This window comes from Macrotis lagotis, chromosome 3 (assembly GCF_037893015.1).
Source record: "Macrotis lagotis isolate mMagLag1 chromosome 3, bilby.v1.9.chrom.fasta, whole genome shotgun sequence".
Lineage (NCBI taxonomy): Eukaryota > Metazoa > Chordata > Mammalia > Peramelemorphia > Peramelidae > Macrotis > Macrotis lagotis.
The window spans coordinates 223,764,525-223,777,164 of NC_133660.1; the positions used below are offsets into that span (position 1 = coordinate 223,764,525).

The window sequence follows — 12,640 nt, forward strand, 5'->3', positions numbered from 1 at the left end:
CCAGAAATGGCAATCATAAAGGCCTGAGATTTGTTCCTAACCCTGCCTCTAATTCTCTGTGACTTTGTCTAACTTTGTCATCTAGACGTCTTGTTCTTAGTTTTCTGATCTGTGAAATAGGGGACTGGATGAGATAAGTTCTCGCTTCCAGTCCTTTTTGCATTGGACATGGTGCCTTTCACTCAGTTATTTAATAAAGGTTTAATTGAATTGAATTCTAAGAGTCTATGACAAATTCTGAGGTTCACACAGTATATGAGTCTAAAGTTATGTGATTCTACGATTCTATGGGACTATGACTCTAAGGATCATCCAACATTGGCTCATGGGAAGTCTCAGGGAATCAGTCCGTTGAACAGACAAATTTTCTGGGGAATGAAAAGTTTTCCCAAATCCAATATCATGGAATGTTGGAATCCAAAGAGACCTTGGAGATCATCTAGTCTAATTTCCTACCACCACTACCCCTCAAATCCCTCCCCCGCTTTCCAGGTGACAAAATTGAGGCACAGAGAGGAAGTGGTTCATTCTAGTTCAAGATGAAGCAACATGTTATACACAGAATTGAGAGACACAGATTTTACATGTCGACCATGGACGATTCACTTAATAAATCAATCAACAAATGTTTTTTAATTTACTATTCTGAGTCAAACATTGTGCCAACCAAGTTGGAGATGGAGATGCAAAAATGAAACAGTCCCTGTCCTCTGCAAGCTTACATTCCTTTGAGGAGACGATATGTGTATATTCATCCATCTACCCATCATCCCCATCTCTCTCTCTCTCTCTACACACATACATATATATATATATATATATATATATATATATATATATATATATCATATACCTAAAACAAATACAAGGAAATTTGGGGGGGGGGGGGCTACAAATAGCTGGAGTCAATTAGGAGCAAGAAAGATCCAAGGAGGAAAGAAGGTAAACATCCCAGGAAATTAGGGATTCTAAAAGTGAGGAAGGAGGTGCATTCTAGACATGGGACATAAGTCTGTGCCAGATCTCTGAGCCTCAGTTTCCTCCTCTGTAAAATGGAGATCATGTCAACAGTTATAACCTTATGGTATTTTGGTGAACATCAAATGCCTTTAGGCATTATGGGAATCTTAGCATTTTTTCTCCCTTTGGTCCAGATCAGAATTTCATCCTTATGAGGATCTACTGGAAAAAGAAAGCACCTTCTGCCAATACAGACTGCCAAACTTTTGGCAATATAGAATCTACAGGACTCATCTGGGACACTGATGGGTTCCAGAGCCTCAGAGCCGATATGTGTCAGAGCTGGGTTTTGAAACTAAGTTATCCTAATTCCTAAGTTAACTACTACAGCAAATTTGCCTATCCAGTGCCATCTATTAAAAACTAAGGACTGAACTGAGTCCTGAGCCCAGATCTCCTAATTTCCAGTTTGAAGTTTTCTTCACAATTCTTGAATTAATTTCTCAGATGCCATTAGCCACTGTTAGAACCCTGAGGATAGGGGACTTGGAATAATGTAGTTCTGACATGGGCTAGGTCTTGCTCTTATCCTGAGGTCTGTAAACATGTTTGTTTAAAAAAAAATTTGATAACTATTTCAATACATTTGATTTCCTTTGTGATCCTTCATATTTTATTTTGTGCATTTAAAACCGGGTTCTTAAAAAACACAAAATAAGTGAATAGGCAAAGCTAGATAAATGATGGGTGGTTCTTGTCCTTTTTTTGTCAAAGAAGGCAAAAGTGATCACTATGTTAGAGACAAGTTATAGTGTGTCTGCCTGTGACTGATGGGTAGAGCTTGGAATGTTTGATCAAAGGGAGATGATAATGAATAAATGATTGGAAGTATAGATGAATGAATGAATGGATAGCTAGAAAAGTAAATTAATATTTAATTGAATGGATAAATAAATAAACAAATGAATGGCTAGATGAATGAATGAATGAAATAAAATTTAAAATGACTTGAGGAGTCTGTAGGCTCTACCAAAGTACCAGAGAGGTTTATGACACAAAAAAAATGGTTGACTGCCTGCCAAGACTATGAAGGTAAAGATCATGATGATGATAAGATTTCCTGAGTCCTTCTTATGTGCCACTGACCTATGCTGAGCCCTGTCTAGGAGACTGGGAAGGCAAAGAAGAATAGATTCTGTCTCTAAGCCTTCCTCCCCACCCCTTCCTCCTGATTCCCACCCACCCCCCACAAATGTCTCTTGTCTTAAGCACAGAGCATCTCTGAGGCCTGTGCCAGCAGGCTGGAGGCCTCCCTCCAGGGAGCTACATGTCAAGATTGGGTAACTCCTCGAGTGTTAGGGGTTCATCAAGCCATTTTTCAGACATCCAAGAAGAGCCAGAAGGCTTGGAGCCAGTCTCCTTCCCCTAGCTCAATTCAATAAACATCTATTATTTCTTCGCACCCATAAAATCTGACCTAGCCACCCCTCATTAAACCTCTCTTGGGTAAGAGCAAGGGAATATCCAAGATCTCCTCCCCAGAGCCCCTGAGGTCTTTTTCCCGATACCCAATACATGGGATTTTTTCCCCTTCCCTTTGGGCTCCATATGAACAATGATTTTCCCCAGGCACAATGAGGTTGTACTCATTATCCAGTGGAATTACCATCACTGCTATCTCACCATCTGATGGCTCTATATTGAGAATGGGGGATTGGAGGAAGGACAGGGAGTGTGAGGAGCAAGGAAAATATATGAAATTCAAAGTTGCTTTCTCCAGAAAGGATCTGACAGGGTTGGAGGAGCAACTTAGGCAAAGGGTCCTAGTGGTCACTGAGAGGAATAGGTAACTCCCAGCTGCCCTGGAATGTCCCTTCACAAGTCTCAATGGTCAGGCTCTCTGAACCTCCACAGTATTTTAGATCTGGCACTGACCATATGCCACATTGCATTCAGGAAGGTGTGTAGGGTGCTAAGGAAACAAAAATGAGAAATGATACAGTCACTGCCCTTTAAAAGCTTATAGTCTTAGAAGCTTATAATAAGAGCAATATAGTGTGTTTATAAATAAATTTCCCACAAGTAGTGTTGAAATGGAAAGTAGAGGAATAGAGGAGCTGGCCCTGATTACCTACACCCCCAAACTGTTCTCACTATCATGCATGTGAGTGTCCACTCATTGTGGACAATGCACACCATCATGTGTAATAATGCCCTGAACTCTCCAGGCCAGTTCTGGTGATTGTGTGACAAGGGCTGGAGGATTCTGCTGTGATCTCATTCCTTTGTCAGCTGGGGTGGGAGAGGGGAAAGACTGGAGTGACAGTCCAAGCAAGAAGAGATGATGGTGGAGTGATTGTGAGAACATCCAAAGGATGAAGAGGAGTTAGATTTTATGTGCAATTGATTGGATACACAGAGTGAGGGAACATGCATAATCAAAGTTGGGTAGAAGGGTGTGGGAGCCCTAAACATAAACAAGGAAATTAGGGGGGGAAAGGAGCGCTTATATCCGGTGGGGTAAAGATTTCCCCGTTTTTCATATTAAGAAAAAGAACAAAAATGGAATCCTTCCATCAGCGCCACTTCACTGACCCTCTTCCCCATTTGCTAGATATTATTGATTTCTCCTGGATCTCATAGTACTTTGTACTCATCGTATAGCATATCACATTTTGACTTTGAAGAATGTTTATTTCTTCTCTTAAACTACAAACTTCATAAGGATAGGAATTACAGCTTTTCATAGAATCCCAGAATGTGAGAGCCAGGAACTCAATATATCTATTATTACCTATCCCAGAGATCTTCTCTATGAACTTTATTGACAAACAATTGGTTATCCCATCTCTTTTTTTTTAATACCTCCTGCAATGGGGAACTCACAACCTACCAAGTCAGCTGTGAGATAGCATGGGTTCTGAATTATTAGCATTTCTGAATTATGAATTATTAACTTCTCTGAAGTTACCCCCTCTTGTTCCAGTTCTACCTTCTTAGTCCAATTTTTAAAAAATCTATTTGTTATTCAAATATTCAACAACAGTGATCAGATTCCATCAGTTCTCCTCTCCACCAAGTTAAATATCTCCATTCCCTCCGCTAAACTGTAGAACTCTGGGACTGTTGAGTCCAGTTGTGCTCACATTTTGAGGACACTGGCAAACTACAGCACTGGCAGATGGTCCTTGAGATGATGATGAGATTGAAGACCAGATTCTATTTCTGGAGGTCATCAAGAAGAGGGAAGTTTTACAGGGGATTGTGGCTCACATTATAACCTGGACTAGATGACCTCTGAGGACTCTTCCAAACTGGAGATTCTATCATTCTCTGAAGTGAAGAATTTAACCTGAATTCCTCTTTTCCCTCTTAAAGCTCTAAGTAAAATGGCAGCCCTGTCCTGTGTCCTATCTACCCCCTACTTTAGGAAATAGGGGGAAAGGATCCTGATCATGGAAGACACATAGGGATCAGTTGGAGTGGAAATCAGGGAGATTCAGAGACTACAATCACTATCATCATTTCATAAGAAGGAAAAGAATGCTAACAAACTTCCAGAGGAGAGTGACTCCAGTGATGAGAATACTAAGACTGTGCCATAGAAGTGGAAGGAACTGGGAAAGTTTAGCCCGGAGAAGAAAAGATTAGAAGGAGTGACATGCAGGTCTTCAATTATTTGAAAGGTTTTCAAGGAAAAGAGGAATTGAATTATGTTCAGCCCCTCCCAAACCAGAAGGTGATGTGGTATAGGGGGCAAACCCCCAAATTTGGAGTCAAAAGACCAGGGTTCAGTTTCTGGTTCTACTACTTACCACCTGTGTATACGACCTTGGATAGGTAGCATACCTACTTTGGGGGCCTCAGTTTCCTCCTTTGGAAAATGGGTACTTTAACATTATTATGATTATTTCACAGGATTCTTTGTATCCCCAGTAGTTGGCACAGAGGCTAACATATAGTAAAAATACTTATTAAATTAATAATAATTAAAAATTAATAATAATAAATAAATAAATCAAATCCTTGATTGATTGTAAGTTTTAAAAGTGCTAGAGAGGGACAGTTAGGTGGTGCAGTAGACAGTGCACTGATCTTAGAGTCAGGAGGACCTGAGTTCAAATCCAGCCTCAGTCATTTAATATTTAACTGTGTGACCTTGGGCAACTCACTTAACCCCATTGCCTTGCAAAAAACAAAACAAAGCAAAACAAATAGTACTAAAGAAATATCAGCCCCAGTGGTGAGTGAGTGACTTGTGTGAGAGTGAGCAGGGTTGTGGACATTGTAAGATACCTCTGTGTTCAGCCCTGCCCCCCCTTTCCCTTGCACAAAATGTTCTTTCATGAGGGTCAATGCCAAGTGTCCAGCCGGCCACTGAACGTGCCTTTCATGAAGGCTCCACCTTGGCTCAGGAAGGCTCTCTCACAGGCCGCAGGAACCACTCCCTCTCCCAGTGAGGTAGTGCCCTTGGGGTCGAGTCGTGCAGCAGTACCCTCTTTTCTGCCTCACCCTCACCTCTAAACACTTGTGTTTCTGCACCACCACAGGGGCATAAAGGTTCTCTGTTCATGGCGTCCCTGGAATGCCAAAGAAGTCACAGCTGACGTGGGCACAGAACTTTCCAGCTCAGAAACTGCCCCCTTGATTCCTCGGGCCCCTCAGTTTCTGAACGGGTCATTCTTGCTCTTCCCTGAGGTGGGGTCAGAATGAGTGTTCAATGCCCGCCCTTTACATGTACCAGAGAATTTGATTAAAGAACCAGAGGACCAAGCCCTTCCACTGTGAGGCAACAGGCTCACTCAAGCATCTCTGAAAAGACCTAAACCCAGAATACCCAGAGACAGCAGGGAAGAGCCCCTTGAAGTGGAAGACAAGGTTCTGCCCTAAGGAAACTCATCCTGGAAATATAAGGGTGGAGCAGACCCTGGCCTAATTCTTAGGGAACTCACTGTCTGATGAGATTTACACATGGAAAGTTTGATAACAATATCACATTAATAAAGCTTGTTATTGATGCTTGGCCCAACCGATCCATGGATCAGAGAACACTAAGTCCTTCTGTCCTCCACTATTGCTCAAAGTCAGTTCATTGTTTCCATGACACTATCTAGCCATGTCATTCTCAGCCATCCCTTTCTCATTTTGCCTTCGATCTTTCTCAAAATCATGGTGTCTTCCAATAAGTCTTGTGGTTTAAATTTCTGCATTTGTCCTTCAAATAGACAGAGTTAATATTATTTAATATTGATGTAAATCAAATCAAAATGTATGACATCCCACCAACGAGACAAATGTAAGTCTTTATCTAATTGAGGGGAGCAGGATGTTTCAAACAAAGCCCATCCTCATTGCTTCCTAGGTTCTTTATTCTATGAACTGCTGAGGAGGCTTGGAGAGATGTTTACTTTTTATGGTACAGCCATGGTGGTGGAAGGCTGTAGGATCAAGTCTACACATAAATCTATCTGCATAGCCCAAGTTTGCTTCTCTGTTTCCCAAGTTCCTAATCCACTTCTCCCCCCTTGTCCCTTACACTTACATGCAAGTAATGCAATGTCTGACCACCTCATCACACAGCACCACATGGTCTACCCCCTAGCTGGGACAGTTATAAGGGCATAGAACAAAGCTGGCATCATACCAAGTCTGAGACTTGCATAAGTATCATCAACTATAAACAAGATTGTAACTGGTACCATGCCCAAATAAGGACTGCATGTTTGGTCTAATTAATCTCCTAATTTGGGCCTTTTTTGTTCAGGCTGGACCACTGTGATTAGGGGAAATTCATATTCCAATTTTGTCCAAATGGTTAACTTTATAATCAACTTATCTGTTCTTAAGATTTACAAGACATTTAATTTACATTATCTCCAATTATCTTCATAAGAGGCCTGTAAGGTAGGTGGTATAATTTTAATTATTCCCATTTTACAGATCATAAACCCAAGAGTCAAAAAGACAAACAGATTTGCTCAAAGTAACCCAGTCAGTAAGTGGCTGAAAGCAACTCATGTCCTTTGACTTTATTTCCTTTCTGCTCCTTTAGGGTGCTGTTATGGATGATGAGAACCCACTGAATATCCAACAGCCCTAGGAGCGCAGAGAAGGAATTATTCAGCTAGGGTTTCTCTTCTAAGGAAAGCAGTTGGTCCTTGAAAGCTACATAGGGTTTGGAAGGATCAAGAGTAAAAGGGTAGCAACTTCAAGGAAGAAGAGGTAGAGGTCTTTTCTAGGCAAAAGCAAGAATGAACAATGCATGTAAGGATAACACCAGTCACATAGAAAAACAGAGGGTGGAGATCCATACATTCATTGCTAAGGGAAACTCTTTGGGGTATTTGGGGACATATCTAAAAGTAACATACATGATTAAGATGGTTCCAGGAAATGTCAAGGAGGATCCCACCTCTCACCACAAATTCTCTAGCAAAAATCTAAAAATAGCATCAGACCAAATAATGATCCAGAAACCCAAAGAAAAACTATAGTAAGTGCCTTTATTTAGTCTAATACTACATAAAAATGAAAGCTAGTTGTTTTTAAAACCCTTCCAGCAGGGAAGTCAGCCAACACTTGTACCAGAGACATCTGAAGCATCTAGTACTCTATACCAAAGGAAAGGAAGCCTGGACTGAGTTCTGGAGAAAAGAACTAAAAGAAGGGAAAAGTAGCTTAGAACAGAAATTGAAAATATTCCACTTAAGTAATAGATTCCCTGAAAATTGGAATGGAGTAAACAGAATTGAATGACTCCAAGAGGCAACAAGAAATACTAGAACAATCTCAAAAAATTATGAAAAGAAAATAAAAGGTTAGGCATCCATTATCCAAAACAACTTTCTTGAAAAGGAAATCCAGGAGATATTATTTAAGAATCAGTGGCTCAGGGGGGCAGCTAGGTAGCACAATGGATAGAGCACTGGCCCTGGAGTCAGGAGTACCCGAGTTCAAATTTGATCTCAGACATTTAATAATTACCTAACTGTGTGGCCTTGGGCAAGTCACTTAACTCCATTTGCCTTGCAAAAACCTTAAAAGAAAAAAGAATCAGTGGCTCAGATAAAAAGTAATACAAGTAGCTAGAAAATTCAACTACCACATGGCCATATTTAAAATCATCCAAGACTTGACAGGTGCAACAATTTAGGAAGAGAAAATCTTGGAAAACATTATTCTAAAAAAGCAAAAGATAAAGACCTACAATCTATAATAATTTATTCTTCAGGACTAAGTGTAATCCTACAGATATAGAAAAGATTTTTAAGGAAATAGACTTTGAAACCTTCATAGCAAAAAGGCCAGGTCTAGGTAAATATTTTGAAAAGCAAACACAGGGAAAAAGTAAATACAATTGAAAAATGCTAAATAATAACTGAAGTATTTACATTCCAATGGAAAACAAGATTCAAGTGTACCTTCAGAATTTTAGTTTTTTTGAAGGGTCTCAGGGGGAGTTAAATGAAACAGAAAAGTTGAGGTGATTTTGTTAGATTTTGATGGTCTTAAGAAAGGAAAGAAAAAGGGTAAGGGAAAGAAATTCACTTAAAAAAGAAATGAAAAAGAAGGGGGATGGAATTTATATTTTCTCATATCAGGGGTGTCTGAGGAGAAGAATATACAAACAGAAGTAAGGGGAGCAGACATCATATGAACCTTACTCTGAACCAGACAAAGGAGTATTGAACATATACATCCTCACATACACATGTATGTGTGTGTGTATGTGTGCGTGTACTAAGTATGGTATAAAAATACATTAAATTTAACAGAGAAAGAGGTAGGGGAAGAGAAGGAGGGGTTTCAGGGTAATGGTAGAGTTGAGGAGGGAATAGTCACAAGCAAAACAAACCATCTTCAAAAGATGGAATATAAAGGGATAATTAAAAGGAAAGAAAAGATAAGAACCCATAATGACTAGAGTCTGGACAGTAGGAAGAGAGGTAGAACACTGGTACTGAAGAGATCATTTCAATTAAACATCTTTGATACTGATCACATTCCTTCTCTTTCATCATATTTTTCTATAAAGAGGGATTGGAAAGGGTCAAAGAAAATACATAACAAGATATGATGGAGGAAAATGCATACTTGGCAATCATATCAATGGATGTAAATGTAACAAATTCACCCATAAAATGTCAGAGAATCCCAGAATACATGAGAAAACAGAATACAACAATATGTTGTTCATAATGAACACAATTAAAACATAAAGCGTCATAGTTAGAATAAATAAGAACAAGACAAACAATTTATACAATGACTTTGCCATTGTAAAGAAAAACTTAAGAACGATGATCAATGTGATGATCAACCACAATTCCACAAGTCTCATGATTAGTACATGCTACCTACCCTCTGAAAGAGGTGATGGACTAAAGATGAAAAGTGAGATGTAATTTTTCAAATATGGCCACGGTATGTGTGATTTGTTTTTCTTGACTATGTTTGTTTGTTAGAAGGAAAGGGTTGTGGGGGGTTTTAATAGGGGAGGGGAATTGGAGAGGAGAGGGAAACAAGGTAGTACTGTCAAAAAAAGAAAGAAAGAAAGAAAGAAAGAGAGAGAGAGAGAGAGAGAGAAAGAAAGAAAGAAAGAAAGAAAGAAAGAAAGAAAGAAAGAAAGAAAGAAAGAAAGAAAGAAAGAAAGAAAGAAGGAAGGAAGGAAGGAAGAAGGAAAGAAAGAAAGAAGGAAAGAAGGAAAGAAAAAAAAAGAGGATCATTGAAGCACTTGAAAAAATACACAGAAGAGTACATAATTCAAAGGGAAACAAAAATAAGCAGAACAGCTTTGAAATTATATATACTTTTTAAATTCCAGTTGTACATAATAGAGATTTGTGGTTTCATATATAATTCTATTTTCCTGTTCTTATTCATATATATAAAATGCTTGTGTTTATTGTCATTTGTCAAATTCAGAATAATAAAAATACAATACAAATTAGGAGAAATATATCCTATGAAGTAACATCAGAAAGAACTTTTACCAAACCTGCCTTGGGGAATGGATCAAAGACAAAACTCTAGAGCAAGAAGGCTGGCCCTTGAGAGAAGAAATCAAATATTTTTGTACTAAATTGTTCACTCCAACAATATTCTGTGCCTTTGATATACCATGACTCTCCTACCTTATTACATTTACTCACACTACTTCCTAGGTGTTGAATGCCTTCCCTCCTCCTCTTTACTTGTTCCTACCCACCTTTTGCAGGGATTGCCCTCTCCTGATACTCTTATTATGCAAGAATGTGTCTTAAAGTTTTCTGGTGTTGGTGTTTCATTCCCTTCCTGTAAGTTTCCTCTATGAGACCATAAGCTGTGTCTTTTCTCAATCTTGCATGCCACATTACCCCAAGCAGAACTTTCTGTATATAGTAGATACTCAGTTTACTAATTATTGTCACATTTTTGTAGCCTTCACAATACCTCTGTGAGATAACTAATATTATCTATTACTATTAATTAATCACCTAGTAATGTTAATTAATTACTTGGTGACATTAATTATTATTCATAAGCTATTAATGTTAATACTATTAATTGCCTATTAATAATGCTAATTAATAGCCCCTTTTATAGATGAGGAAACGAAGGTTCAGACAAATTAATTTCACATCCAACTAGAAATATGTCAGGTTTTGCAACTTGAATTTTCTGAATTTCAATATAGTTTTTCCTATTAAACCACAATGTTCTCTGAATGAATGAACAAATGAATGATTAAAGCAAACCTCTTTTTGTATCCTCTTCTCCCTAACAACAGAAGGTATTGGTATGAACTAATGATGCATCAAGCCTATTATAAAAGCAGAATGAAGAGAGGGTAAACTAGAGAGGCTCTGGATTCAAATCTCGACCTGACACTTATCTGTAGGACCCTAGGAAACTCATTTAATGACTAAGGGAAGTCTCAGTTTCTTTATCTGTCAACTAAGAGGGATGGACTATTGAGGAAGCATGGAGAGAGCACTAGAGGAAATGAGCTCAAGTCCTACCTCTGCAACCCTGAACAAGCCACCCCATTGTGCTCTGTGCCTCAGTTTCTTCATATGTAAAATGGAGAGGCTGCTCCTTCTGGGTTCCAGGTCTCTGATACTGTGATTTAATAAGCTTCTCTATTGTCCTCAGTTCTCCCAGCTGTAATATAAATGAGGAGGTTGGCCTGGAGGAATTCTAAGAGCCCTCCCAGTGCTCAAACCTATGACAAACTCTGTATTCAATTTTAATTAGATGAAAACCAAAGTGAGCTTTAATTGCTAAAAGAAGGACTTGTTGGACCCACTTAGATTCAACATGGCTCTGTTCGGAACAAGATCGCTCTTGTTTGCCCAATGCAGAACGTGCTTGAGGCCTGGAAGCGGGAAGCCCTGAATAGCTTTTTGAAAGCCTAGAGTACTGAATCATCCCTGACGAACATCATTGAGGGTTTATGTTAGGACGAGTGAGCCAAAACATGTTGATTCAATTTCCATCAGGTTATACCCACTTTCAAAATTGGCTGTGTAAAGTTCATGGTGAAATATATTTGGGGGATTCAGTTGCACCAAGACCATCATTTTAAATGAATTGAGTGGGGGTGGGGTGGGGGTGGGAGGTGGAGAAATGAGTCATTAGGCTGCTACTCTAATTAGCCCATCAACTGGAGGTGGGTCAACCAAGGTGGGTTTCCCTAGCTGGAGAGAACAGGTGATGGAATATGCCTGTTGTAACTGGAGGCAGAGAGGAAAGAGGGATGTGGTAGGTCTCTCTAGATTTCCCAATCTGTCTACTTCAAGAGTATGGCTTTCAGATAAAGGTATGTCTCTCCATGCCATGTGGGAGGGTAAGGTTCAGATGGGTCACCAGATAGCTGGACAATCAGTATCTCCCAGTGTAGTGGATATGGAGTCCAGGATCTGGTTTTGAATTCTGCCTCTATTCCTATGATCTATGTGACTTTGAGCAAGTCATTTTCCTTCTCTGAGCCTCAGTTTCCTCTTCAATAAAGTGAGGGTATTCAAGTAGATGATGACCAAGGTTCCTTCTAGTTCTAGCATTTGGTAATTCTGTAATGCTGTGATCTCATCTTAGAAGCTGACTTGTTTGCTTTGGCAGGACATATCCTAAAATTGGAATAACACAAAGATTATTAGCATGGCTCCTGTACAAGGATAATATGCAAACTTGTAAAGTGTTCCATATTTTTATATCTCAAGGAGGCCATTGATAGACTCCTATGCTCCAAAATATTCAGAGCAGCACCTTTTGTGATGACTGAGAATTGAAAACAAAGCAGATGTCCCTCAATTGGGGACTGGCTAAACAAATTATGGTACACAAATGTAATCAAATATTATTGTGCTGTAAGAAGTAATGGGTGTGATGAAAATAGAACCTCCTGGAAAAATCTATATGAATTGATGCAAAGTGAAGTAAGCAGCGACAGCTAAGAGAATAACATACACAGTAACTACAGCAATATAAATGGAAAGAGCAATAACAAGAAAAAAAATCAAAAATAAAGGTAACAGAATTAGAATGATCAAGCAGTCCTTGAATAAAGAGATATAAGAAAACGCCCCACAACTCACTCCTTCATGGAAGTTCACAGGTGCTACATATTGTACATGTTTCCAGTTGTTTTTCAATATATCAATCAGTTGTGCTAAATTTTTTTCCTCTCTAAAAGAATACT

At 39.1% G+C, this 12,640-nt stretch overlaps 1 non-coding gene across 1 annotated transcript; it reads left to right on the plus strand.

The window, feature by feature from the left end:
- The first annotated feature begins 12,046 nt into the window (after positions 1-12,046).
- LOC141519719 (U6 spliceosomal RNA) lies at positions 12,047-12,151 on the plus strand. The gene has a single exon (XR_012477377.1). It is a non-coding gene; the product is annotated as a U6 spliceosomal RNA (small nuclear RNA).
- Positions 12,152-12,640: the final 489 nt, after the last annotated feature.